This window comes from Manacus candei, unplaced genomic scaffold (assembly GCF_025592945.1).
Source record: "Manacus candei isolate 608988 ecotype Guabito, Panama unplaced genomic scaffold, ASM2559294v1 h1tg000238l, whole genome shotgun sequence".
NCBI lineage: Eukaryota > Metazoa > Chordata > Aves > Passeriformes > Pipridae > Manacus > Manacus candei.
In genome coordinates this window covers 301,978-328,490 of record NW_026138286.1, presented here as the reverse complement: position 1 = coordinate 328,490, position 26,513 = coordinate 301,978, and the positions used below count along the sequence as shown (strand labels likewise).

Here is a 26,513-nt window from a genome sequence, read left to right as displayed (position 1 = left end):
TCGTGCCTACAGGCAGTGCCCTCGGCCCTGCTGGGCTGTGCAGAGGAGCTGCTCCTGGGCAGAGCTGTCTCTCTGCAGTGCTGCCCGCTTGCCAGGATTTCCCTGTGTGCCAGGAGCCCGGCCCAGCTGAGCAGCACAGCAAGAGCCAAAGGCAGCCCTTTCTCTGCCCCTCTGGGTTCCCCACAGGTGTCCCTGGGGCTCCAGGGGAACCTGCTGTGGAACAGACTGAAGGAAACAATGATGTTCCCTCTTCTCACCTCTCCAGTGACACTTCTTTCCAGCAGTGACATTTCTCCTCTTAGAAAATTACCAGGGTATGATGATCACCTTTTCTAGTTTCATCATTACACAGGACACCAGGAGGGTGACAGCAAAGGATCTGGTAACTCCCTGGCACAGCGGGGGTTTTCCTGGAGTCACACAGAGAAATGTGTCAGGGCTCTGAGAGGTGTCCAACCCTGAGCTGGACTGATGCACTGCTCACACACACTGGGGTGTTCAGAGACACGAGTCCTTCCCTCGCACACACACAGGCAGTTCATTGCAGCAGGGACAGTGTCTCCCTGGGCTCCTGCTGCCACTCCCAGAACCTGGAGCCACCTCAGCCCTGTAATGCTCCCACCCTGCCCACTCCTACATTTCAGATGAACATTGGGGTTTTCTAGTCACTGGAACTGCCCAGTCCAGCCCCTCCCTGGTCCCCCCATCTCCCTGCCCCGCCCCAGCCCAGCAGAGCAGCACAGTCGTTTCTGGTCGTGCAGCAAGAAAGGGAGGCAATAGAGGACAGGGACAGTGACTGCGTGTCTGGACTGCTCAGGAGATCATCAGCTCAGGCGGCAGCTCCTGCAGCCCCAGGGCCAGACCCTCTTCCTAGTGGCCCAGCCAGCTGCTGCCAAGTGGGCACAAGCTCTGCTGCCCAGGAGGGTCCTGTAGTGAAGGACTTTGCAGATGGACATGTAGCAGTCGTAGGACATGATGGTGAGAAGGGCAAGCTCCGCTGTGATCAAGAAGAAAAGCAAAAAACACCTGTGCAGCTCATCCTGAGTAGGACATGCCCCTGGTGTTCCAGAGGGAATTGGCCATGGCTTTGGGGAGAGTGGTGCAGATGCAGCCCGGGTGTGTGAGGGAGAGGTGGAGCAGGAAGAAGTCCCTGGGGGGTGTGCAGGTGGTGGTGGCAGGCTACGGCGCTGAGGATGAGGCCGTTGCCCAGGAGGGCAGCCAGGGAGATGCCCAGGAAGAAGCAGAAGTGCAAGAGCTGCAGCCAGGAGGAGGAAGTGGGGGATGGAGCTGCTGTTGGACATGAGCTTCCTCCGGGCATCAGGAAATGTCCAAGGAGGAAAAGGCAGTGAAAACTTTGGGACAGGTTTCCTAGATCAAACCCATGAATTCCTCTGAGCATCTACCCTCATCCCAAGTATCTGCAGTCACACATATATAGATTCTGGACTGTAGAAGACAGGCTTAGCATGACTTTAAGATGATTTCTTCTCAATTTTTTGATTTATTTTTCTACTGCCAGGTCTGAGAGGGGCATCGTGGAACCAAAGGAACCCTGAGACATTTCAGAATCCCACATGTGTTGGGTCTGTCTGAGCTGGAGTTCATTTTCTCACGGCAGGCGTCACAGTGCTGTGCTTTGCACTGGGAGTTACAAAGGGGTTAATCACACCAGTGCTTTGGCAACTGCTGAGCAGGGCTGGTGCAGCATCTGCATTGTCGACTTCGTCCCCTGAATCGGGGGCAAGATCATGGGAGGCGATACAGACAGGTCAGTTGAGCCAAATGGACCAAAGGGACATTGCAGAATATATGGCGTCAGCTCAGCTACAAGAGCTCAGGAAAGGAACAGGAAAGGGGGAAAATCCATTTTTTTACAATACATGCCTTCTGAGCGGCTTCTCTGTGTGGTGAAGCCCTGCTTCCCATGAAGTGGCCAGGTATCGCTGCTGACAGGAAGTAGAGAGAAAATCTTTTTTTTCCCTCTTCACTTATGCATGTGCAAACTTTGGCTTTTGCTTTAGTAAAGTGCCTGATCTCAAGGTAGAAATAATTTTCCATCTTATTCTGTCTCTTCTGTCTGGCTGGGAAGGGCAGCAATAGAGCAGCTTGGTGGGCACCTGGCATCCAGGTAAGGTCAACCCACTGCAACATTGCAGGCTCTCATGGAACCAAAGGACTGCTGGGAGACTGGGGGAACTCACGGAATCAAGTGGCCGTCGTGGCACTGCCCTGCATCATAGAAGCAAATGTTCCCTGGGAAACTAAGAAACCAGGGACTTAAGGGACATCATTGGGATGTGCGGGACCTCATGGAATTAAACAAACCGTGGGATATCTTTGGAACTTCATGGAATCAAAGGGATAAAACAAAAGAATTAAACCCCATGACCAGAAACCATTGGATCGAACATTTCTTTAATATGCCAGCTGGGGATTCATGGGGGTACTCTGCCATGCATGAATCAAAGAATCAGTATAAATTTCAGAGTATAAATACAGTGATACTTGAAAGACCCTCCCCTTCACAAGCAGTCCAAAATTCTCTTATGATTTTAGGGTCAAATCGCCTCTTGGATTTTATTCGTGGAGCAAGACTGCCATCTAGCGTCCATTTCTTCTGGGAGGGGCAGTCATTTTCACAGAGTGGTCTTCTCCCTTAGCAGGCCTCGTAGCATCTCTGATTGATCTATCCGACCCCTAACCCCTAAACTAAATGCTTTAGGACCAGCTAAGACGTGTCTTAGAACTTCCCATTTGCTTAAACAATGTAAGACTTTCTTCTTAACAGAACAATCTCGTATTAAACAAGTTTTCTGAGGCCTGTAAGCTAATTTCTTGAAGATGGGCATATGATACACTCTCTATTAGTTTCCATGTATCATCTACATTCTCTCTCCTACAACTAATTGTAGTCTTAAAAGAAAAGAAAAGACTGCTACCATGCCAAGAAAGCAAACCCCTTTGTTGATTAGGATTTTTATCTAAGAAAAACTTCTGATTTACGAAGCCATTAAGGATGGAGATCCTCTCTCATTTCAGTGCCATTGTGACAATATGGGGCCTCATGTAACACATGGAACACAGAACACTGCACATTCCCAAGCAATCAAGGGGCCATTGTAACACTCCAGGGCCTCATGGAAGACGGAGGCCCCGCAGAGAGACCTCAAATCAGAGGTTTGGGCAATCCTCAACCAGAGGAAGTTCAACAAGGGGAAGTGCCAGATTCTGTCCCTGTGATGGGGCAACCCCGAATGTCCGGACAGACTGGGAATGATATTCTGCATAGCAGCGCTGGAAAATGGCCTCTGGGGTCCTGGTGGATGGCCAGTTGGCCAAGAGTCAGTGGTGCTCTAGCGGGGGCTCACTGCTCGGTCACAGGAGGGTTTTCAGACACACGAGTCCTTCGCTTGCACACAGACACAGACAGTTCATGGCAGCAGGGGCAGTATCTCCTGGGGTTCCTGCTGCCACACCAGGAGCCTGGATGCACCTAAGCCCTTGTTTTCTCAGGGGAAGGTGTTTCTCCCATGCACTGCCTCCCCGTGGCACTGGTGCCACAGCCCCCGACAAAACCACAAGTGGTCTTTGTCCCTAGCAAAAGTGCTCCTGCTGCTAGCCGGGATGTTCCACGGGAAAGGCCAGGAGAGGTTGAACCCGGAGGGCACTGAGCCCGGAGGGATGTTCTGCCTCTCGTACCCCTCGACCATTCCGGCAAGCGCTTACCCTGGAGGACAATTCAGGAGTCTCTACGTGCCAAAAGAGAGATGTGAGGGAAGAGACGATGGCGGTGTAAGAAGCACATGGTCTGTCAATCTGAAGATCCTCGATACCAAACACCACCCCTGCCACCCAGTCCGGCCCCGCCGGTTCTACGGTGCAGAGCATGGACCGCCGCCGCGCTGCCGCCGCTGTCACCTGGCCTCCGCCTCCAACCAGCACCCGAGGAGAGCCCGAGAGGCGCCGGCGCCTGTCCCAGCCCCGGGGCGGATTTGTCGGAGGAGGACAGGGGAGGAGGGAGAGGAAGGCAGAGGAGGCGGAGGCGACCCGCTAGGAGCAGAGAGTCGGGGCTGGCGGGGGCAGCGGGGCACCGGGAAGCGGATCGGCGGCTGCGGCGTTTTCGGAGAACGGGGCTGGTGGCGCTGGCCGCGGTTTTGATCTGTGCGCAGGGCTGGCGGCCGGAGACCGTAGGGGCCGGGGCAGCCCCCTGGGGTGGACGTGCATATTCCTCGAGGTTGCCCTCCTGTCTGGTAGGTTCTTCACAAAGCTCTTCTCCCGAACTATCTTCCCAGCCCTCCCTCCCTCTGGTCCATAAAGTATTCCCTGGGAACACTCATCGCTTTTTTCTTTGTCGAGCCGTTATTCTTTCCTTGCTTTACTCTCTGTCCTTCAGTGAATTCGTGCAGTCCGTCCTTCCCCTTTCCTACTTTTCTTCCTCTCTTCGCTTGGCTTAATCCCGCAGCTTTCCATTCTTCTGTGACTTCACCAATCCACTTCTCTTTTCCGCTCACCTCTCTCCAGCAAATATTAATGGACATTTCAACTACTACACACCTTTATATCCTCTTCAAATTCTTCTCCGTATTGGCTTGACTGCTGCTGTGCCCTTTGTTTTGGGCAAAAACATCCAGTGCAAAAACACTTCCGACGGTTTTTCTTCAGCTCCCTGCCCGTGTCTGCTGGTAGAGCCCAGGTGCAGCAGGACCCATTGGTAGAGACCAGCGGGAGCAGTGAAATCACCAAGTGCTCACACACCAACATACGAAACGGTGAATTTATCCATTCCTACCGGCAGCTCCCGGGTCACAGCCCCGAGTTTCTCGGTGCTAAATGGTCCAGAGAGCTGCGGGCACCAACGGGGCGGCTGTGGGTGACGGGTGATGGTCTTTCCACCATCCTCTGGCTCTCCGGGCACCGTCATGGAGACGAGTTGGGTATTAGCACTTCTATTAAAACAGGGTTTTCAACCATACAAAGAGAACAGGCTTGAGTACCTGGGTGCCAAGTGACGTAAAAAGCACAGCGCAGCGCAAGAGTTACCAGTGCTAGAACACTGACTTTACCCCTGGCCTATCAAATCCTCATCTCACTAAACTTAATAATGCGTCAGATTCTGCTTCCAGGTTGCCTCTGGCACGACCTCCAGTTTTCTCCAGGCTGCCCAAATAGTTAGCGCTCTCTGTTTTCAGGACAAGATACATATTTCAGGTGTTCCCTAGTCTTCTGAGCAGGAGAAGTGACACAACTAGGATCTCATCACGGAGACTGTATCTCCATTGGTCCAAAGCAGGTGGGAGATGCCATGCCATGATTTCTCATGGGCAGGTGCTTCACCCATGCACTACTTCAGCGTAGAACTGGTCCACAGACCAAGTCTAAAACTAAGGTGCTATTTGTCTCCAGCAGAAATGCTCCTGCTGACAGCTCCGCTCCCCAGAGACGTCGATCGGTCTCCCGGTGTATCGCAGCCCCCGTAAGCCATGGCCCACTGCAAACAGAGAGATTTGAATATGTTGCCAGCCGGGGAAAACTGGAAGTCGTGCCAGAGGCAGCCTGCAGGTTGAAAGGGATGCATTAATAAAGTTAGTGAGATGAGAGTTTGATAGACCGGGAGCAGCTTTGGAATGATCTCCTGATTTTCTTTAGAAAAGGAGAAATGTGTGACTGTAGAGAGAGTCGAGATATCTTTTGGTGGTAGCATGTGGAGGAGAGGACAGACGGAGAGGGATAGTGAAGTTGAAGTGGCGAGCAGAGAGAGAAGGAGGCCTGAGCTTTCACTTCTTTCCCTCTTTATTTCTTTAGAGAAGTAAGATCGCCTGGAGTGAACACATGAAGGACAGTAAGTACATGATCTGCAGCGATGTTTCTCTATTCAGTTGTATTCCCCCACGGGGCCTGAAAAGGCAGTTGACTATTTCCTGGGAGGAAAAAGAATGCATTTATGAAACACTGGGATATAGAGAGGAGGTGTACCAGGTAGAAAGTGACGTCGAGGTAGCCAAAATTCATGCTGAGACGAACCTGCCTGTTTACCGAGAGTGTCAGAAATCTCCACCCTGTGCCGAGAGAAGAGAGCTGCCAGAAACGAATCTCTTAGAGGGGGAGCAAAGGAAGCAGGAGGGTCGAGAAATGAACTGTACTTTCAGTACCTCAAATGCTCTCTTTGGGTTTCTCCCTCCCCAAGCAACAGCCCGTCTGGCTCCCCCAGCCGATGGCATTCTGAGCATTACCTGGCTCTGGGGTCTCACTCAGTGGCAGAGATTGTTCGCGGTCAGCTCGCAGTGCAGTCCTCCCATCCCCAGTTACAATCGCCTGCTCTGCTGCACACCCGCTGATGTGCTTTTGGGAGCTCCCGGCTTCTACCCCTCTGCACCTTTCACATCTTCCCGTGCTGTCCTCATTTCTCTAGGCTGCTTGCAGCTTCCTCGGAGAACACGTGTCTTGGCAGATGGAGACCCAGCCCCTTCCCTAAACCAAGTCCAGAGGGATCCCAGGCACCCATCACACCACAGGAAACAGAGGCTTTCACATGCTTCCCAGATGGAAGAGCATTATCGAGTTCACCCTCCTTATGCCTGTGTGCTCCTGAAAATTTTCTACCATCTTAAATATCAGAGGAGAGATAACACATTTAGAGGAAGCTGAGAATTCTGCATTTTTACTGAGAGGCTAATGAAGGATGGTCCTGCAACCATCCTTCCTGAGGCCAGGGCCACATGGTTGGAGGTCTCTCCTTTCTTACTGCCAAGCCCCCAGACCTTCAACTGCCCTGGGTGGGCCAGGGCTCTCCTAGCCCCACCACTCGCAAGCAGCACTCTGGTAGTTGCCCCATGTGCTCCCTGCATGTGCGTCAGGGTCTTCATCCTGTTCCCTGCTCATCCCTCAGTACATTCCCTAGGGCATATGCTCTCCTTGCCATCGCTGGAGCTGGGATATCCAGCAGCCCTGGAGCCACGTTCCTCTCAGACTTTGCGTTTTCGCAGAAGAGAAAGGCAAATCTAGAGACACTGGGCTGCTGCCCAGCAGGGCTCATCTCCCTTTCCCGGGGAGCTGGGAGAGAGGCATTCTTCCCAGGCATAAGGGTGCTAATTTACTCTGCCGTAGAACCAATTAACCGAGTTTTGTTTCTAAGAGAACCCCTGAAATCTCTGAAGACGACAGTGTCAATGAGTCCGTGTCCGCCAGGGCCCAGGAATACAGAGCCCCTTCCCATGATGGGGTCCGGAGAGCCAGAGGACGGCAGAAAGACCGTCTCCCGTCACCAACAGCCACACCGTTGGCGTCCGCAGCTCTCTGGACCATTTAGCAGCGCGTACGAGGAGATCGGGGCTGTGACCCGGGAGTTGCCAGTAGGAATGGATACGGTCTCCGGCCACCGGCCCTGTGCACAGATCAAAACCGCGACCAGAGCCGCCAGCCCCGCTCCCCGACAATGCCGCAGCCGCCGATCCGCTTCCCGGCGCTTCCCTGCCCCCACCAGCCCCGACTCTCTGCTCATGGTGGGCCGCCTTCTCTCCGCCTCCTCTGCCTTCCTCTCCCTCCTCCCCTGTCCTCCTCCGACAAATCCGCCCCGGGGCTGGGACAGGCGCCGGTGCCTCTCGGGCTCTCCTCGGGTGCTGGCTGGAGGCGGAGGCCAGGAGAGAGCGACGGCAGCGCGGCAGCGGTCCGTGTTCTGCACCCTAGAACCGGCGGGGCCGGGCTGGGCTTGCGAGAATGGTCGAGAGGCAGAACATCCCTCCGGGCTCAGTGCCCTCCCGACTCAACTTCTCCTGGCCTTTCTAGTGGAACATCCCGGCTAGCAGCAGGAGCACTTTTGCTAGGGACAAAGACCACTTGTGGTTTTGTCGGGGGCTGTGGCACCAGTGCCACGGGGAGGCAATGCATGGGAGAAACACCTTCCCCTGAGAAAACTCGGACGTGGCATAACCCCTCACACTTGCTTTGGGATTCATGGAGATGCAGGCTCAGTAAGCGAGTTCTGCTGTGTCCCTCGTCCAGCTCTTCTTGCTCAGAGATGCCAGGGATCAGCCTCTCACACCTGAACTGGATGTACTGGAATCTGCACATTTGCAGCAGGTTGAGGGGCACTCAGAGGCACATTCAAAAATTTCATTCTCTTTCTCATCTCTGTCACCTCCGTAGGACATAAATGACCACCAAAACAGGGTGTGATCTATTGCCATGTGCGCTGGAAACCCAGGTCATCTCCTCAGGGCATTCATCACAGACCTGCCATCCGCTCTTGGCACTCACAATAGAACCACAACTTCCAGCACTGGCTTCTCACCCGGCACACAGAGATTCTTTTGCCTTCCTTGGAGAGACCGGAAGAACTAGACAGGGTGTATCTGTTTGCATTGCACAGACAAGTCTTGAGCACACACCTGCTGTTGGTGTGGGGAGATGACCCTGAGCAAGAACAATTGCCATCAACCTCCTGGGGAGACCTTGAAGTTATGTGGGACAAAGAGTGTCTCGGTGTCACATTGCATTTACGGTTCTAAATCCTGGTAAAGCCCATGCGTGCAGCTCCGGGATGTGCTTCTCTTGGACAGAGCTACGCGTTTCCGTCTCTCAGGCGGTGGGGCATCTCAGATAGTGGCAGAGTAGGTGGCACCCCACAAGGGCTTAGGTGCATCCAGGCTCCTGGCGTGGCAGCAGGAACCCAAGGAAATACTGCCCCTGCTGCCATGAACTGTCTGTGTCTGTGTGCAAGTGAAGGACTCGTGTGTCTGAAAACCCTCCTGTGACCGAGCAGTGAGCCCCCGCCAGAGCACCACTGACTCTTGGCCAACTGGCCATCCACCAGGACCCCAGAGGCCATTTTCCAGCGCTGCTATGCAGAATATCATTCCCAGTCTGTCCGGACATTCGGGGTTGCCCCATCACAGGGACAGAATCTGGCACTTCCCCTTGTTGAACTTCCTCTGGTTGAGATTGCCCAAACCTCTGATTTGAGGTCTCTCTGCGGGGCCTCCGTCTTCCATGAGGCCCTGGAGTGTTACAATGGCCCCTTGATTGCTTGGGAATGTGCAGTGTTCTGTGTTCCATGTGTTACATGAGGCCCCATATTGTCACAATGGCACTGAAATGAGAGAGGATCTCCATCCTTAATGGCTTCGTAAATCAGAAGTTTTTCTTAGATAAAAATCCTAATCAACAAAGGGGTTTGCTTTCTTGGCATGGTAGCAGTCTTTTCTTTTCTTTTAAGACTACAATTAGTTGTAGGAGAGAGAATGTAGATGATACATGGAAACTAATAGAGAGTGTATCATATGCCCATCTTCAAGAAATTAGCTTACAGGCCTCAGAAAACTTGTTTAATACGAGATTGTTCTGTTAAGAAGAAAGTCTTACATTGTTTAAGCAAATGGGAAGTTCTAAGACACGTCTTAGCTGGTCCTAAAGCATTTAGTTTAGGGGTTAGTGGTCGGATAGATTAATCAGAGATGCTATGAGGCCTGCTAAGGGAGAAGACCACTCTGTGAAAATGACTGCCCCCCCCAGAAGAAATGGACGCTAGATGGCAGTCTTGCTCCACGAATAAAATCCAAGAGGCGATTTGACCCTAAAATCATAAGAGAATTTTGGACTGCTTGTGAAGGGGAGGGTCTTTCAAGTATCACTGTATTTATACTCCGAAATTTATACTGATTCTTTGATTCAGAGATACTACGAGGCCTGCTAAAGGAGAAGACCACTCTGTGAAAATGACTGCCCCCCCCAGAAGAAATGGACGCTAGATGGCAGTCTTGCTCCACGAATAAAATCCAAGAGGCGATTTGACCCTAAAATCATAAGAGAATTTTGGACTGCTTGTGAAGGGGAGGGTCTTTCAAGTATCACTGTATTTATACTCTGAAATTTATACTGATTCTTTGATTCATGCATGGCAGAGTACCCCCATGAATCCCCAGCTGGCATATTAAAGAAATGTTCGATCCAATGGTTTCTGGTCATGGGGTTTAATTCTTTTGTTTTATCCCTTTGATTCCATGAAGTTCCAAAGATATCCCATGGTTTGTTTAATTCCATGAGGTCCCGCACATCCCAATGATGTCCCTTAAGTCCCTGGTTTCTTAGTTTCCCAGGGAACATTTGCTTCTATGATGCAGGGCAGTGCCACGACGGCCACTTGATTCCGTGAGTTCCCCCAGTCTCCCAGTAGTCCTTTGGTTCCATGAGAGCCTGCAATGTTGCAGTGGGTTGACCTTACCTGGATGCCAGGTGCCCACCAAGCTGCTCTATTGCTGCCCTTCCCAGCCAGACAGAAGAGACAGAATAAGATGGAAAATTATTTCTACCTTGAGATCAGGCACTTTACTAAAGCAAAAGCCAAAGTTTGCACATGCATAAGTGATGAGGGAAAAAAAAGATTTTCTCTCTACTTCCTGTCAGCAGCGATACCTGGCCACTTCATGGGAAGCAGGGCTTCACCACACAGAGAAGCCGCTCAGAAGGCATGTATTGTAAAAAAATGGATTTTCCCCCTTTCCTGTTCCTTTCCTGAGTTCTTGTAGCTGAGCTGACGCCATATATTCTGCAATGTCCCTTTGGTCCATTTGGCTCAACTGACCTGTCTGTATCGCCTCCCATGATCTTGCCCCCGATTCAAGGGACGAAGCTGACAATGCAGATGCTGCACCAGCCCTGCTCAGCAGTTGCCAAAGCACTGGTGTGATTAACCCCTTTGTAGCTCCCAATGCAAAGCACACCACTGTGACACCTGCCGTGAGAAAATGAACTCCAGCTCAGACAGACCCAACACATGTGGGATTCTGAAATGTCTCAGGGTTCCTTTGGTTCCACGATGCCCCTCTCAGACCTGGCAGTAGAAAAATAAACCAAAAAATTGAGAAGAAATCATCTTAAAGTCATGCTAAGCCTGTCTTCTACAGTCCAGAATCTATATATGTGTGACTGCAGATACTTGGGATGAGGGTAGATGCTCAGAGGAATTCATGGGTTTGATCTAGGAAACCTGTCCCAAAGTTTTCACTGCCTTTTCCTCCTTGGACATTTCCTGATGCCCGGAGGAAGCTCATGTCCAACAGCAGCTCCATCCCCCACTTCCTCCTCCTGGCTGCAGCTCTTGCACTTCTGCTTCTTCCTGGGCATCTCCCTGGCTGCCCTCCTGGGCAACGGCCTCATCCTCAGCGCCGTAGCCTGCCACCACCACCTGCACACCACCAGGGACTTCTTCCTGCTCCACCTCTCCCTCACACACCCGGGCTGCATCTGCACCACTCTCCCCAAAGCCATGGCCAATTCCCTCTGGAACACCAGGGGCATGTCCTACTCAGGATGAGCTGCACAGGTGTTTTTTGCTTTTCTTCTTGATCACAGCGGAGCTTGCCCTTCTCACCATCATGTCCTATGACCGCTACGTGGCCATCTGCAAAGTCCTTCACTACAGGACCCTCCTGGGCAGCAGAGTTTGTGCCCACTTGGCAGCAGCTGCCTGGGCCACTGGGAAGCGGGTCTGGCCCTGGGGCTGCAGGAGCTGCCGCCTGAGCTGATGATCTCCTGAGCAGTCCAGACATGCAGTCACTCTCCCTGTCCTCTATTGCCTCCCTTTCTTGCTGCACGACCAGAAACGACTGTGTTGCTCTGCTGGGCTGGGGCGGGGCAGGGAGATGGGGGGACCAGGGAGGGGCTGGTCTGGGCAGTTCCAGTGACTAGAAAACCCCAATGTTCATCTGAAGTGTAGGAGTGGGCAGGGTGGGAGCATTACAGGGCTGAGGTGGCTCCAGGCTCTGGGAGTGGTAGCAGGAGCCCAGGGAGACACTGCCCCTGCTGCAATGAACTGCCTGTGTGTGTGCCAGGGAAGGACTCGTGTCTCTGAACACCCCCGTGTGTGCATCAGTCCAGCTCAGGGTTGGACACCTCTCAGAGCCCTGACACATTTCTCTGTGTGACTCCAGGAAAACCCCCACTGTGCCAGGGAGTTACCAGATCCTTTGCTGTCACCCTCCTGGTGTCCTGTGTAATGATGAAACTAGAAAAGGTGATCATCATACCCTGGTAATTTTCTAAGAGGAGAAATGTCACTGCTGGAAAGAAGTGTCACTGCTGGAAAGAAGTGTCACTGAAGAGGTGAGAAGAGGGAACATCATTGTTTCCTTCAGCCTGTTCCAGAGCAGGTTCCCCTGGAGCCCCAGGGACACCTGTGGGGAACCCAGAGGGGCAGAGAAAGGGCTGCCTTTGGCTCTTGCTGTGCTGCTCAGCTGGACCGGGCTCCTGGCACACAGGGAAATCCTGGTAAGTGGGCAGCACTGCAGAGAGACAGCTCTGCCCAGGAGCAGCTCCTCTGCACAGCCCAGCAGGGCCGAGGGCACTGCCTGTAGGCACGAGAGAAGAGAAGAAAGGCAAAGGGAGGTTAAAGGCAGCAGAAAGATGGGAGGCGTTCAGCTGAGACACAACTTGGGGACACAACTTCACACTCCTCTGCAGAGTGAGTCTACAGGTGCAGGGCAATGTCGCTTGTGTTCCTGGAGGAATCTCTTAAAGCTACCACATCCCACAGCCTTGCACATCTGTCAGGACTCTCCCAGTTTCTCTGTCGCGCCGGAGGAGGATGTTCTCCAGGGCAGGCCTTCCCTGCAACACCGTCAGAGGGACAGCGCAGGTGGGCTCCTTCTCCCAGGGATGGCTGCGGGGTGGGAAGGTGGGGGTGCAGCCAGGGATGCCCGGGGCTGTCCTGCAGAGCAGGGTCCCTGTGCTCCGGGGTTCTTTGTGCCAGGGCAGGGACTTTGCTGCCTGCTGGGGTCAGGTCTCATCCTGCCTGGGTAGTTGCCCACCCCTCTGCAGGGAGAAGCTGTCGGTGGGTGGTGAGAACCCCAGCAGGAGCCAGGCAGGTTCTTCCTGCCGTTGGATGAGGTGTGTGTGGTCAGGGCTGTGGGAGGTCAGGGCTGCTCCCAGATCCAGATCACACCAGCACATTTCCAAGAGCACTGTCAAATGGGAAGGACAAAGCACAATTATTAGGAAGGAATGGAGCTTTTCTCAGTCAGTGTTTTCAGTTTCCTACTCCTGAGGAATCTGGGGGTTGAGAAATGGAAAAGGAGTTCCCATGTTGGACAAGTCACTGAGACTGCTGAGCTGTAACTTGGAATGCACAATGCTTCTGTAAGCAACTTCCTAAAGTGCTTTCGGCCTCTGCTCTGCTTTTGACAGAAGCAGCATCACTTCTGCTGGACTCATCTGTTTTTTCTTTATCTGCCCTTTTCCACCTGCAAAAAGAAAAGTTGCCCAGTCAGTGCACTGCAAACAGGCAGGTTTCTCTCCGGTCACAGTGAGTGCACAGACATTCGGATGGAGTGGTGACAGGGAAGTCATGAATGGATTTCTGATGTTGAGTCTACTGTTTTGAAATCAGAAAATGTGGTGTTGAAGTCATTGTTAGCCTTTGAGAGGGAAACAGGAGAAAAATCGGATAAATTTGTTGCTAAAAATGAGCTGCTTCAAAATGAGGTTGACCACCTTCAAAGTCTTGTTAAAATTTGGATGATTATGAAACAGTCAACTCACGGATTACCCCCATCAATACTAGACAATGCCCACAGTATAAAGGCATAAAGCCCTCCCAGCCCCTCCAGGAACCCTCAAATCCCATCCCGGTCCCACAGGACACTCCCAACTTCCCCTTAAACCCTCCGAGGCCCCCAGACTGCCTCCCAGACCCACAAAAACCCACAAGATGCCCCCAAACCCCTCCCAGTTACCTCCAGCCCTCCCAGGACCTTTCAAACCCTCTCCTAGTTGCCCCCTTCCCCTTGAGTATGCCCCCAAACTCTCTCCCAGTTCCTTCCCACATCCCCGACGATTCCCCAAAACCCCTCACAGTCACCCCAATCTCCAAACCTCCCTCCCAACCCTCCAAGCTCCCCCAAACCCCTTCCCAGTTACCTCCACGACCCCCAACCCCTTCTCAGCCTCCCCATTCCTCCCCAAAGCCCCTCCCAGTTGCCGGCCCATCCCCCAGGCTTGGGTGAGGAGGTGCCCCAGGCTGACGGGCCCGCCCAGACAGGGGCGGTTCCAGCAGCATGTCAGGAGCCACCCCCTGCCCCGAAAGTTTCCGCCCGCCCTGGAGCCACCTCAGCTGCCCCTGCAGGGGAGAAATCCAGGGCAGAGCAGAGCAGGGGGCAGGGCCGGGCTGGGACCTCGATGGATGGACGGGGGCACTGGGAGAGCAGGGGAGAGACCGGGATGGGCTAAGGGGGCACTGGGAGAGCAGGGGAGAGACTGGGATGGGTCGAGGGGGCATTGGGAGAGACACTGGGATGGGCTGAGGGGGCGCTGGGAGAGAGGGGAGCCACTGGGATGGGCTGAGGGGGCACTGGGAGGGAGAGGGGAAAGTTTTTTGCCCCTTTCCTGGGCACTTGAACACCCTCTGAACCCCCGTTCCCGGTCGTGCCGGCTGTCTTTCCCCCCAAGCCATGAACAGGTTTTGGGACTCCCTCGTGGGTCGCAGCCAATAGAACGGCTCTGCTGGAATGACATTGCCAAATTCTGCTGGGCCCCTGTCCTTGTGCCGGTGAGTCACCCAATAGAACGTCGAAACTTCCGCGGGGGCTACCGGGAGCGGGGCGGTGATGGCGGGGGAAGGGAGGATCGGGATTGAACCCGATTGGTCCCGATCGATCCCGGCCCCAGGGTCTCCCCCCGCCGCACTGTTTTTCACGTGCGACCCCAACGAGGCCATGGTGGTGTGGGGTGAGTTCAGGGGGTCCGGGGGCTCCTGGTGACCCCTCCGAATCTCCCCCAAGACTCTCGGGAGCTGCCCAGATCCCCCCCAAGACTCCTGGGGACCCTCCGCCTTTCCCCCTCCTCCCCCAATTCTCCTGTGCATCCCCTTAACCCTTCAAAATCTCCTGGGACTACCTCAGACCCCCAGACTCCCTCCTGGGGACCCCCAAACACTTTTCAGGACTCCGGGGCCCCTCCCAACCCCCTCCTAGAGTCTTTTGGGTGTCACCAACTCTTTACGGCGGATTCCTCCGTCCATTTTTCCACCCTGGACTGCTGGGGGTCCACCCCCCCAAGAAACTACTGGGAACTCCCCAGTGTCCCACCACGAGATTCCTGGGTCGCTCCCCCCCCCCAACCCCCTGTGGGTGCCCCCATCCTTTCTTCCCCTCGAAAATATTCTTGGGGGTCCCCCAATGTCTCCTCCAGCCCCCATCCTGCCAGGGATGGATTTGGGGGGATCTCCTTCCCCTTCCCTCTGGCCCGAAGGCAAATGCCCTCCCTGTCCTTCTTCCTTCGCCCCCAGGCAGAAAAGAGAAGAGAAACAGCCAGTTGGCACCGGGCAGGTGTGGGTGTGTGCAGGCTGTGGTTGAGTGGTTGAGAAGGGAGAGGAGGGGCTGGTGTTTGGGCCAAGTCCAGCAGGTGATGTCTTTTGTGTCTGGCAGTCCTTGGTCGGTTCCACGACCATCCAGTTGTCAGTGTTCATGACATACCCATCAGCCCTTCTCTTCTTGCCAACCCTAAGCTGCTCCTAAGTTCTTTTGCTGTCAGTTCATAAAGAGGTCTTGTCAAGTGTTACTGATTTAGAAACTAAACCCTGACATCTTTGTCTTTGCCAAAGATGTGTGTGAAAGGGCAGTGCTGGTGCAAAGCAGTGTTGAGCTTCACATTGGGTGACTTGGCAGCTTCCTCTGTATTACCCATGCACCCTGGGTTTCTTTGAAAAGTACTTTTCACTCCAAATGTGACACCACATTAGCCTGTAGGACATCCTGTCCCCAAATGGATAACTGTAAATATTAATAATTAAAAAGTGCCCCCCTCCATTATTCAAGAAAAGCTTGTATCTCTGTACTAAAAGTATCCAAGGGTCACGTCCCCCAGTTTTCTATCTGACAAGGGTTTGGAGGGGCTACTTTGTGCAGGGAACCCTTTGGGGGCCCCTTGCACATGGGTAGGGTTGCACTCTGGGGGTGTGGGACTTTGGTTCTTTGGTTGCCAGGGGCCACTGTGAGTCACTGAGCCGGGGTGGGGACAATGGGCAGGGCTGGCTGGGACAGGCTGTGGCACCTGTGACATAAAAGGGAAGTGTCCCTGTGGGGCAGCTCTGCAGGACCCATCAGGGGATGCTGCCCAGTGCAGCCTGTGCTGTGGGGAGCACGCACACAGGGAGAGGCTGGGCCGGACGAGGGCCAGGGCAGCAAGGCCGCCCCAGGGAGTGGGTTCTGCCCCTGCCTGCAGGGCCCAGCCCCTGGCAGGAGCGCCTCGGGCAGGGCCCGGTGCTGCTGCTGGGGCAGGGGGTGAGGCCTTGCCGCCTGCCAGCTGCCTGGGCCCCTGTCCTTGCTGCGCCACATCCCCGAGGCTCCATCCCCGCTCCCCCAGCGCCAGCTCCCTCCTTCCCAGCCCCAACCAAGCCCTTCTCTGTGTCCTCCTGCAGACCATGGCTTTCACAACATTCCTTTTGGTGCTTGTGCAAAGCATCATCCAGTCCCTGCAGGCGGTCGGGGAGGGGCTGCACAAGACTCAGTGAGCTTGGAGGTCTTTTCCAAGCTGAAGGACTCTTGGATTCTGTGATTGTGTGCTGGATTCAGCTGGGTCCGTGTTAGCAGCATTAGTTTGCTCCCAAAGTTTCCTCGCTGTCAGCTCTTGTGACCTAAGGCTTGAGCTCCTTTAACTCCTTGTGCTGAGCTACTGATGGGAAACGAGAGGCCTCTGCGAGCAGATTCCTGGTGTTCCCTGTAGAACAGTGAGGGAGAAGGTGTAGTCAAGTGGGAAGAGGAGTACTGTTTGTGTGTGGCCTCCTATGTGGCCTTGGTGCCTTTGAGGGGCTTGAAGGAGAAAAGAGCTTTGTTAAAGTGAGAAGTGAAATAGTGTGTTGGCTGTTCTCTCTGCAGGGAGAAGCTGTCGGTGGGGGAGGGGTCACAGAGTGGGGGAGAGGCTGTAAAGTGGGGGAGGGGTCACAGAGTGGGAGAGGGGTCACAGAATGGGGGAGGGGTCACAGAGTGGGAGAGGAGCCACAGAGTGTGGGAGGGGCCATAAAGTGGGGGAAGGGTCTGAGAGTGGGGGAGGGGCCATAAAGTGGATGAGGGGCCATAGAGTGGGGGAGGGGTCAGAGAGTGGGGGAGGGGCCATGAAGTGGGAGAGGGGTCACAGAGTGGGGTAGGGGCTACAGAATGGGGTAGGGGCCACAGAATGGGGAAGGGGCCATAAAGTGTGGGAGGGGCCACGGGGTGGGGGAGGGGTGACAGCCTGGACTCGGGGGGTCAGGGCAGTGACCTCGGGGAGGGGGAGGGGTCAGGGCATGGGGTAGGGGTCTCACCTGATCCCGGGGCTATCGAGGCCATGGCGGGGCCGAACCTGGTGGGGACACCCAAGTTTTTCCCAAATTTCCCCTCATTTTTCCCAGTTTTTCATCCATTTCTCCCAAATTTCCCACTCTTTCCCCAATTTTCCCCCCATTTCCCCCATTTTTCCCAAATTTCCCCATTTTTCTCAATTTTTCCCCATTTTTTTTCCAAATTCCTTCCATTGTTCCCAAATTTCCCCCATTTTTTCCCATTTTCCCCAAATTTCCCCCCATTTTTCCCAACTTTCCCCAATTTTTCATCCAATTTTACCCAAATTCCCCCTTTTTTTTTTCAATTCACCCCATTTTTCCCAAATTTCCCCATTTTCCCCAAATTCCGCCATTTTTTCCCAATTTTTTCCTAAATTTCCCCTAATTTTTCCCAATTATCCCCCATTTTTCCTGATTTTTCACCCCTTTTCCCCAAATTTCTTACTTTTTTCCCAGTTTTCCCTCCATTTCCCCTCAAAATCCCCCATTTCCCCAAATTTCTGACTTTTTCCCCAAAATTTCCCCCATTTTTCCACATTTTCCCAGATTTTCCCCCAGTTTTCCTAAATTTCCCCCCATTTTCCCCCATTTTTATCAATTTTCCCCAAATTTCCCACTTTTTTCTCAAATTTTCCCCCATTTTTCCCAATTTTTCATTCGTGTTCACCAAATTTCCCACTTTTTTCCCCAATTTTTCCCCATTTTCCCCAAAATTCCTGGTTTTTTTCCCCCATTTTTTCCCACTGGGGAAATTTGGGAAATTTGGAAAACTGGGGACCCAAAAATCCAAGAAAATGTGGGGAAATGGGGGAAAAATGTGGGGGAAATCTGGAGAAAAATCTGGGAAAATGTGGGCAAATGGGGAAATTGCGGAAAATTCTGGGAAAAATGTGAGAAAAATCCGGGGAACTGGGGAAAAATGGGGGAAAATGTGGGAAATTCTGGGGAAAATGGGGGAAAATATGGGAAAATATGGAAAAATGAGGAAAAAAAGGGGGAAAATGGGGAAAAATGTGTGAAAATCTGGGAAAATGTGGGAAAAATGGGGGGAAAATCTGGGAAAATGGGGGGAAATCGAGAAAAACTCCGGGAAAATGGGGAAAAAATTGGGAAAAACCCTGGGAAATTCTGGGGAAAATGGGAGAAAATCTGGGAAAAATGTGGAAAAAATGGGGGGGAAAGGGGAAAAAATGGGAAAAATCTGGGAAAATAGGGAAAAAATGGGGGGAAAATGGGGAATATTCTGGGAAAATCTGGAAATCTGGGGAAAAAAATCTGAGAAAAATGGGGAAAAATCTGGGAAAAATGGGGGAAATGAGGAAAAATCTGGGAAAATGTGGAAAAAATGTGGGAAAAATCATGGAAAATGGGGGGAAATTGGGAAAAAATCCGGGGGAATGTGGGAAAAAAAGGGGGGAAATCTGGGAAAATGGGGAAAATAATTGGGAAAAAATCTGGGAAAAAATGGGAAAAATGAGGAAAAATCTGGGGAAATAGGGAGAAAATCTGGGAAAATGTGGGAAAAATTTGGGAAAATGTGGGAAAATGGGGAAAAATCCGAGAAAATGGGGATGAAATGGGGAAAAATCTGGGGAAAATGGGGAAAAATCTGGGAAAATGTGAAAAAATTGGGAAAAACTGTGGGAAAATGGGGGAAATGAGGAGAAATCCGTGAAAATGGAGGAAAATGAGGAAAAATGAGTGAAAATGGGAAAAAATGGGAAAAAAATCTGGAAAAATGGGGAAAATCGGGAAAAATCAAGAAAAATGGGGGAAAATCTGGGAAAATGTGGGAAAATCTGAAGAAAATCTGGAGAAAAATCTGAGAAAATGTGGGAAAAATGGGAAAAAATGTGGGAAAAATCTGGGAAAATGTTGGAAATTCTGGGAAAAGTGGAGGACAAATCTGGGAAAAATCCGGGAAAATGGGGAAAAAATAGGGAAAAATCTGGGAAAATCTGGGAGAAATCTGGGAAAATGGGGACAAACTGGGGGGGAAATGCTGGAAATTCTGGGGAAAATGGGGGGAAATGGAGAAAAATGGGAAAAAATCCCAGAAAATGGGGAAAAATGGGGAAAGATTTAAAAAAATGGGAAAAAATCTGGGGAAAATCTGGGGAAAATGGGGAAAAATCTGGGAAAATCTGGGAAAAATGAGGAAAAATCTGGGAAAATGTGGAAAAAATGGGAGAAAATCCAGGAAATGGGGAAAAATGGGGAAAGATAAAAAAAATTTTGGAGAAATGGGGAAAATATGGGAAATTCTGGGAAAAATCCAGGAAAATGGGGGAAGAAATCTGGGCAAATCTGGGAAAAATGTGAGAAAAAATCGGGGAAAATGTGGAAAAAATGGGAAAAATAATCTGGGAAAATCTGGAGAAAAATGTGTGAAAATCTGGGAAAATGTGGGAAAAATGTGGAAAAAATGGGGAAAAATCTGGGAAAATGGGGGGAAAATCTGGGAAAATCTGGACAAAATGGGGAAAAATCTGGGAAAATGGGGGAAAAATGGGAAAAAATCTGGGAAAATGTAGGAAAATTGGGAAAAATCTGGAAAATGGGAGGGAAATGGGGAAAAATTCAGGAAAATGTGGAAAAATGGGGGAAAATCTGGAAAAAATGGGGAAAATGGGGGGAAATGTGGAAAAATGGGGGGAAATGTGGAAAAACTGGGTTAAACTGGGAGGAACTGGGAGAAACTGGGCCAGAGGGAAAGGGATGTTGCCATGGAAATGTGAGCCAGCCCCTCCCCCACCCGGCCCAGGGCCCACGGGGGGGGGAACTGGGTTAAACTGGGACATACTGGGAGGCACTGAGGGGGACACTGGGAGTTACTGGGAGCTACTGGAAGCTACTCGGGGGGTCACTGGGGTTACTGGGATGGACACTGGGGTTACTGGGAGCTACTGGGGGGGTCACTGGGGTTACTGGGAGTTACTGGGAGCTACTGGGGGGCTTACTGGGAGTTACTGGGAGCTACTGGGGTGGACACTGGGGTTACTGGGAGTTACTGGGATGGACACTAGGATTACTGGGAGTTACTGGGAGCTACTGGGATAGACACTGGGGTTACTGGGAGCTACTAGGAGCTACTGGGGGGGTCACTGGGGTTACTGGGGGGGTCACTGGAGATACCGGAGGCATTACTGGGGTTACTGGGAGCTACTGGGAGCCACTGGGAGCGGCCCATCCCCCTCCCTCCCCAAGGTCACCCCAAGGACACGGAGGGGGGGGAGGGGGGTAAGCCCTGCCCCCTCCCAGTCCCTCCCAGTCCCTCCCAGTTCCCTCCCAGTCCCTCCTGGTACCTGAACTGGTCACACTGGGAGCGGCTCCAGGTCCTCCCTCCAGTTTGGGCCCCCGGGGCTATTTTTGGGACCCGGTGACGTCACTGGGGGGGAGGGGCCTCGAGGGGGCGGCCCTTCCCTCTCCCTTCCCAGTCCAGACCAGTAAGGGACCAGTAACGGCCCCAGTGGGGGGGGGAGGGGAAGGAGGGAACACTGAGGGTGGGGATGGAGCAGGATGGTCCTTGAGCGTGGGGGAAGGGCAGGACTGTCCCTGAGGGTGGGGGAAGGGCAGGAGGTTCCCTGAGGGTGGGGGAGGGGCAGGAGGGACCCCGAGGTGGGGGGAGGGGCAGGAGGGTCCTGAGGGTTGGGGAGGGGCAGGGAGGGACCCCGAAAGTGAAGGAGGGGCCCTGAGGGTCCCTGAGGGTGGGGGAAGGGTAGGAAGTTCCCCGAGGGTGGGGGAGGGGCAGGAGAGTCTCTGAGGTTGGGGGAGGGGTCCTGAGGGCCCCTGAAGGTGGGGGAGAGGCAGGGAGGGCTCCTGAGAGTGGGGGAGGGGTAGCAGGTTCACTGGGGGGAGGGGAAGGAAGAAACCCTGAGGGTGGGGGAGGGACAGGAGGGACCCTGAGGGTTGGGGAGGTGCAGGAAGGGGGGGAGGGGCTTTGGGGGGGCCCTTAAAGGTGGGGGGAGGGGCTGAAAGTGGGTCCATCATTGGGAGGGGACACGCCCACCCAAAACCCAGTAAGTCCCAGTTGAGCTCCCAGTTCAGGGAGGGGGAGAGGATGCAAAAGACACGCCCACTTGCAGAGGCTATGGCCACCTTGGGATGGGACACGCCCACCAGGGAGAGACCACGCCCACCTAAAGAAGGGACACGCCCACCCGCAAACCACTAAGTCCCAGCTGAGTTCTGCCTTAACTGGTCCTTACTGGTCCCACCACCCCATTCCGCGTTCCAGTGACCCGTACTGGTCCATACTGGTTTATACTGGTCTATACTGGTCTATACCAGTTCATACTGGTCTATACTGGTTTATACTGGTCTGTACTGGTCTGACCTTGACAGAGATGATGAAGCGCCCCCAACCCCCTTAACTGGTCCTTACTGGTCCCACCACCCCATTCCCTGTTTCAGTGACCCGTACTGGTTTATGTTGGTTTATACTGCTCTACCCTGGTTTATACTGGTCTATACTGGTCCATACTGGTTTGTACCGGTCTGTACTGGTCTGACCTTGATGGAGATGCTGAAGTGCCCCCAACTCCCTTAACTGGTCCTTACTGGTCCCACCACCCTGCTCGCTGTTCTAGTGACCTGTACTGGTCCATACTGGTCCATACTGGTCCGTACTGGTTTTTTACTGGTCTATACTGGTCTATACTGGTCTATACTGGTCTATACTGGTCTACACTGGTCTATACTGGTCTATAATGGTCTGACCTTGATGGAGATGCTGAAGTGCCCCCAAGCCCCTAAACTGGTCCTTCCTGGTCCCACTGCCCCATTCCGCATTCCAGTGACCCATATTGGTCTATACTGGTCCATACTGGTTTATACTGGTCTATACCAATCTATACGGGTCTATGCTGCTCTGTACTGGTCTGACCTTGATGAAGATGCTGAAGTGCCCCCAACCCCCTTAACTGGTCCTTACTGGTCCCACCGCCCTGCTCCCCATTCCATTGACCCATACTGGGTCGTGGTGGCAAGAACCCCAGCAGGAGCCAGGTGGGGTCTTCCTGCCATTGGATGAGTGCTCTGGGAGGTCAGGGCTGCTCACAGATCCAGATCACAGCAGCACATTTCCAAGAGCACTGTCAAATGGGAAGGGCAAAGCACAATTATTAGGAAGGAATGGAGCTTTTCTCAGTCAGTGTTTTCAGTTTCCTACTCCTGAGGAATCTGGGGGTTGAGAAATGGAAAAGAAACTCTCATGTTGGACAAGTCACTGAGACTCCTGAGCTGTAACTTGGAATGCACAAGTGCTTCTGTAAGCAACTTCCTAAAGTGCTTTCGGTCTCTGCTCTGCTTTTGACAGAAGCAGCATCACTTCTGCTGGACCCATCTGTTTTTTCTTTATCTGCCCTTTTCCACTTGCCTGAGGTTTCTCTCAGGTCAAAGTGAGTACACAGACATTTGGATGGAGTGCTGACAGGGAAGTCATGAATGGATTTCTGATGTTGAATCTACTGTTTTGAAATCAGAAAATGTGGTGCTGAAGTCATCGTTAGCCTTTGAGAGGGAAACAGGAGAAAAATCGGATAAACTTGTTGCTAAAAATGAACTGCTTCAAACTGAGGTTGACCACCTTCAAAGTCTTGTTGCGCCAGAGTGCAGAGAGAAAACTGTTGCTAAAAAAACAGGCTCCTGGTTTGGTCAGGCAACTTGATAAACCAGTGTCTTACCCTGGCATTGAGACTTGGGAAACCACAGAGAACCCTGATTCTAAGTCTCAGGAGAGAAAGAAACAAGGAGAATTTGAAGTTCAACTGATGTTTCTAGAGTCTCCCAGCTTTCCTCACATTAATGAAAATAGACTGAGTGATCCCTGTGATAATGAACAAAGGGAAGATTATTCTTTACCTCCCTCAATTTCCTTTGTGCCTGATACTGAATCCACTAAAAAACCTTGGACTCAAAAAGAGAACCTGACCCAGAAAACAACTCAATTCATTCTGATTCAAGTGGTTAAAGAGCAGAAGCATTATGGCGATAAACCTGGACAAATTAAAAGCCAACCAGTGAAATCCTATCAATATATCACATACCTTGGGATTCCACTTTGTTCTCATCAACAGTTAATACAATTTCCAATGGATATGGGGACAAAATGTTGGCAGCAAAATGCCAAAGATGGGATTAAAACCCAGACGAAAAAGAATTAAAATCACTGGAGAAAAAGAAGAAACCAGTCTTCAACCAAGAGCTTCACCCTGTTACTGTTTTGTTGATATTACCCTTTTGCTTTTTATTCTAATAATCATATTGTGTGTTAAAATTTGGATGATTATGAAACAGTCAGCTCACTGATTACCCCCATCAATACTAGACGATGCCCGCAGTACACACCCGTCCCAGCCCCTCCAGGAGCCCTCAAATCCCATCCTGGTCCCACAGGACACTCCCAACTTCCCCTCAAACACTCCGAGGCCCCCAGATTGACTCCCAGATCCAGAAAACTCTTGCTACCTGCCCATGGAGTGCCCAGTGTGGCCCACCAACTGCACCACAAAGCCAAAGCTTCCAGGCTTTCTTTCCTGGGAATTAGGGCTGTTCTTTCCTATTTTCAGCCATGCCTCCCAACTGATAGCCCAACTCCCAAACTGCTCGCATGCCTGTTGATACAGAATTGTTAAAATAAACCTTGCCAGTATATGTTTTCAGACACCGATTATTTAGTGTCGTTTCACTTTAATCCACCCCAAGGGAATTATTAATAAAAACCTGAGTTACCCCCTCTCCCCTTTTCCTGGGGCGGGTTGTAACACCAATCAGCACTGACTCCGCCCAGTAGGCATAGCAAAGGAAGCTTCCTTTTGGTTTAGGGTTAGAATTAGGGTTAGGGTTTAGGGTTAGGGTTAGGGTTAGGGTTAGGGTTAGGTTTTGAGTTAGGGTTAGGGTTAGAAAGGGTTAGGGTTAGAAAGGGTTAGGGTTAGGAAATTTAGGGTTAGAGTTAGAGTTAGCAAAAGTTAGGGTTAGGGTTAGGGTTAGGGTTAGGGTTAGCAAAAGACAGGGTTACTGTTAGGGTTAGGGTTAGGGTTAGGGGTATGGGTAAGGGTTAGGGTTAGGAAGAATTTGTGTCAGTGCGCGATCTAACAATCGCGTTTTTAGCCCATTCTGGACACGCAGCGGTGCCCAATAAGCCCCTCTCAGGCTATAAGCCCGATTCATTGCCCACCGCTGTCAGAATCTTGTGCTTTTTCTCTTGGGTCTCTGCTTTTGCTGTTGCTGTTCAGTTGCGTGTCTGGCAGAATACCCACCTATGTACTCTACTTCTATAGAGCACTGTCCCCTAACCCCAACATTAAAAGAGAGACTGGAAGCTATGCGCAAACCCTGTTCCCTAACCCTAACCAAGAGACTGCAAGCTATGCGCAAACCCTGTTACCTAACCCTAACCTTAAAAAAGAGACTGCAAACTATGCGCAAACCCTGTTACCTAACCCTAACCTTAAAAAAGAGACTGCAAGCTATACGCAAACCCTTTTCTCTGAACCTAACCTTAAAAAAGAGACTGCAAGCTATGCACAAAACCAGTTCCCTAACCCAAACTTTAAAAAAGAGACTGCAAGCTACTAGGGTTAGGGTTAGGGTTAGGGTAAGGGTTAGAGTTGGGGTTAGGGTTTAGGGTTAGGGTTAGGGTTAGGGTTGGGGTAAGGGTTAGGGGTTAGGGTTGGGGTTAGGGTTAGGGTTAGTCAGAATCTGTCTCAATGTGTGATCTAACTATCGCGGGTTTACCCCATTCCAGGAACGCAGTGGTGCCCAGTAAACCCCTCTCGGGCTATAAGCCCGATTCAGTGCCCACCGCTGACAGAATCTTTTGCTTTTTCTCTTGGGTCTCTGCTTTTGCTGTTGCTGTTCTGTTGCGTGTCTGGCAGAATACCCACCGCCGTCCGGTATGTACTCTGCTTCTATAGAGCACTGGCCCCGCCCACTGGGTGGAGTCAAGAGGTGGAGTCCGTGTTGATTGTTCTGCGTCACTGGCTCCGCCTACTGGGCAGAGTCAGTGCTGATTGGTGTTACAACCCGCCCCAGGAAAAGGGGAGAGGGGGTAACTCAGGTTTTTATTAATAATTCCCTTGGGGTGGATTAAAGTGAAACGACACTAAATAATCGGTGTCTGAAAACATATACTGGCAAGGTTTATTTTAACAATTCTGTATCAACAGGCATGCGAGCAGTTTGAGTGCTGTCATACCACAATGTGACACAGAGATAACCTTTGGGGGGGGAAAGAAAATGCATAGGGGAGAGAAAGGCAGGATAAGAGCAAGGGAGAGTAAGAGAAAGAAAAGCTGAGAGTGGACAGATGTATATAGTCACCGCCCACAGGGTCCAGCAATGCTTCCATGTCTGTCAGTTGAAGTGGTGGCCTTGATCTGCCGGGGGTGAAGGAGGGAAGTCCCCATACTCCAAGAAGTTATGAGTTATAGCCATGATTAGTGTCACGGACCATGCCTCGAGCCTCCAACATCTCGAGGGTTGCAGTCTCTCTTCTAAGGTTAGGGAACAGGCTTTGGGCATAGCTTGCAGTTACTGTGTGGACCAATTGTCAGAGACTGAAATGGTTAATGATTTATGCATTCTAGGAGACTTTTCAGGTTTTTGACTTGCATGATACCTCTGATGAGCAGTCGGGCCCCTCCCTCCCTCCAGTGCTGACGGTGTGAAGCCCTGAAAAGGCAAGAGCTGAGCTTACAGGCTTTTGACTGTTGATATATCTGATGAGGAATCAGGCCCCTCCCTCCCTCTGCTATGAGATGTTAGGGTTAGGGTTAGGGTTAAGGTTAGCAAGGGTTAGGGTTTAGGTTGTAGGGTTTACGGTTTGGGGTTTAAGGTAGCGTTAAACCATCATTTTCTGGGTATAGGCCCGCTAGCTTAATTAGCTGACCTTACTAGAAAATAATATAGAGGGAGTATAGAGGATTTTGATTCCTTTAGTGTAGGTTCGATTCCTACTTTTCTAAAATTAGGAAATGAGAGGATTGGTATACCTCTATGTTTACTTTATCATAGTAACCCTTTTGGATTCAGGCACATTTCCTTGAGTGTCTTAGGTAGGGGGGTAGGCCTGCATAGGAGATAGGAAGGCTGGTATGCCATAGGCATATGTTAGGGGTAAGAAGTTTTTTCAAAGCAAATGTATGAGTTGATCATATCGGAATGGAGGGTAAGAGGCGCGGATTCATAAGAATCCTGCGGAAAGGAG

The 26,513-nt window shown here is 51.8% G+C and overlaps 1 protein-coding gene and 1 long non-coding RNA gene across 2 annotated transcripts in view; one reads left to right on the top strand and one right to left on the bottom strand.

The window, feature by feature from the left end:
• LOC127464581 (uncharacterized) overlaps positions 1-26,513 on the bottom strand; it is a 113,464-nt gene that overhangs the window by 24,365 nt on the left and 62,586 nt on the right. The gene's annotated exons all lie outside the window — the stretch shown is intronic.
• LOC127464587 (uncharacterized) lies at positions 1,626-2,395 on the top strand. The gene is made up of 2 exons (XR_007901458.1): positions 1,626-1,768; positions 2,090-2,395. It is a non-coding gene; the product is annotated as an uncharacterized LOC127464587 (long non-coding RNA).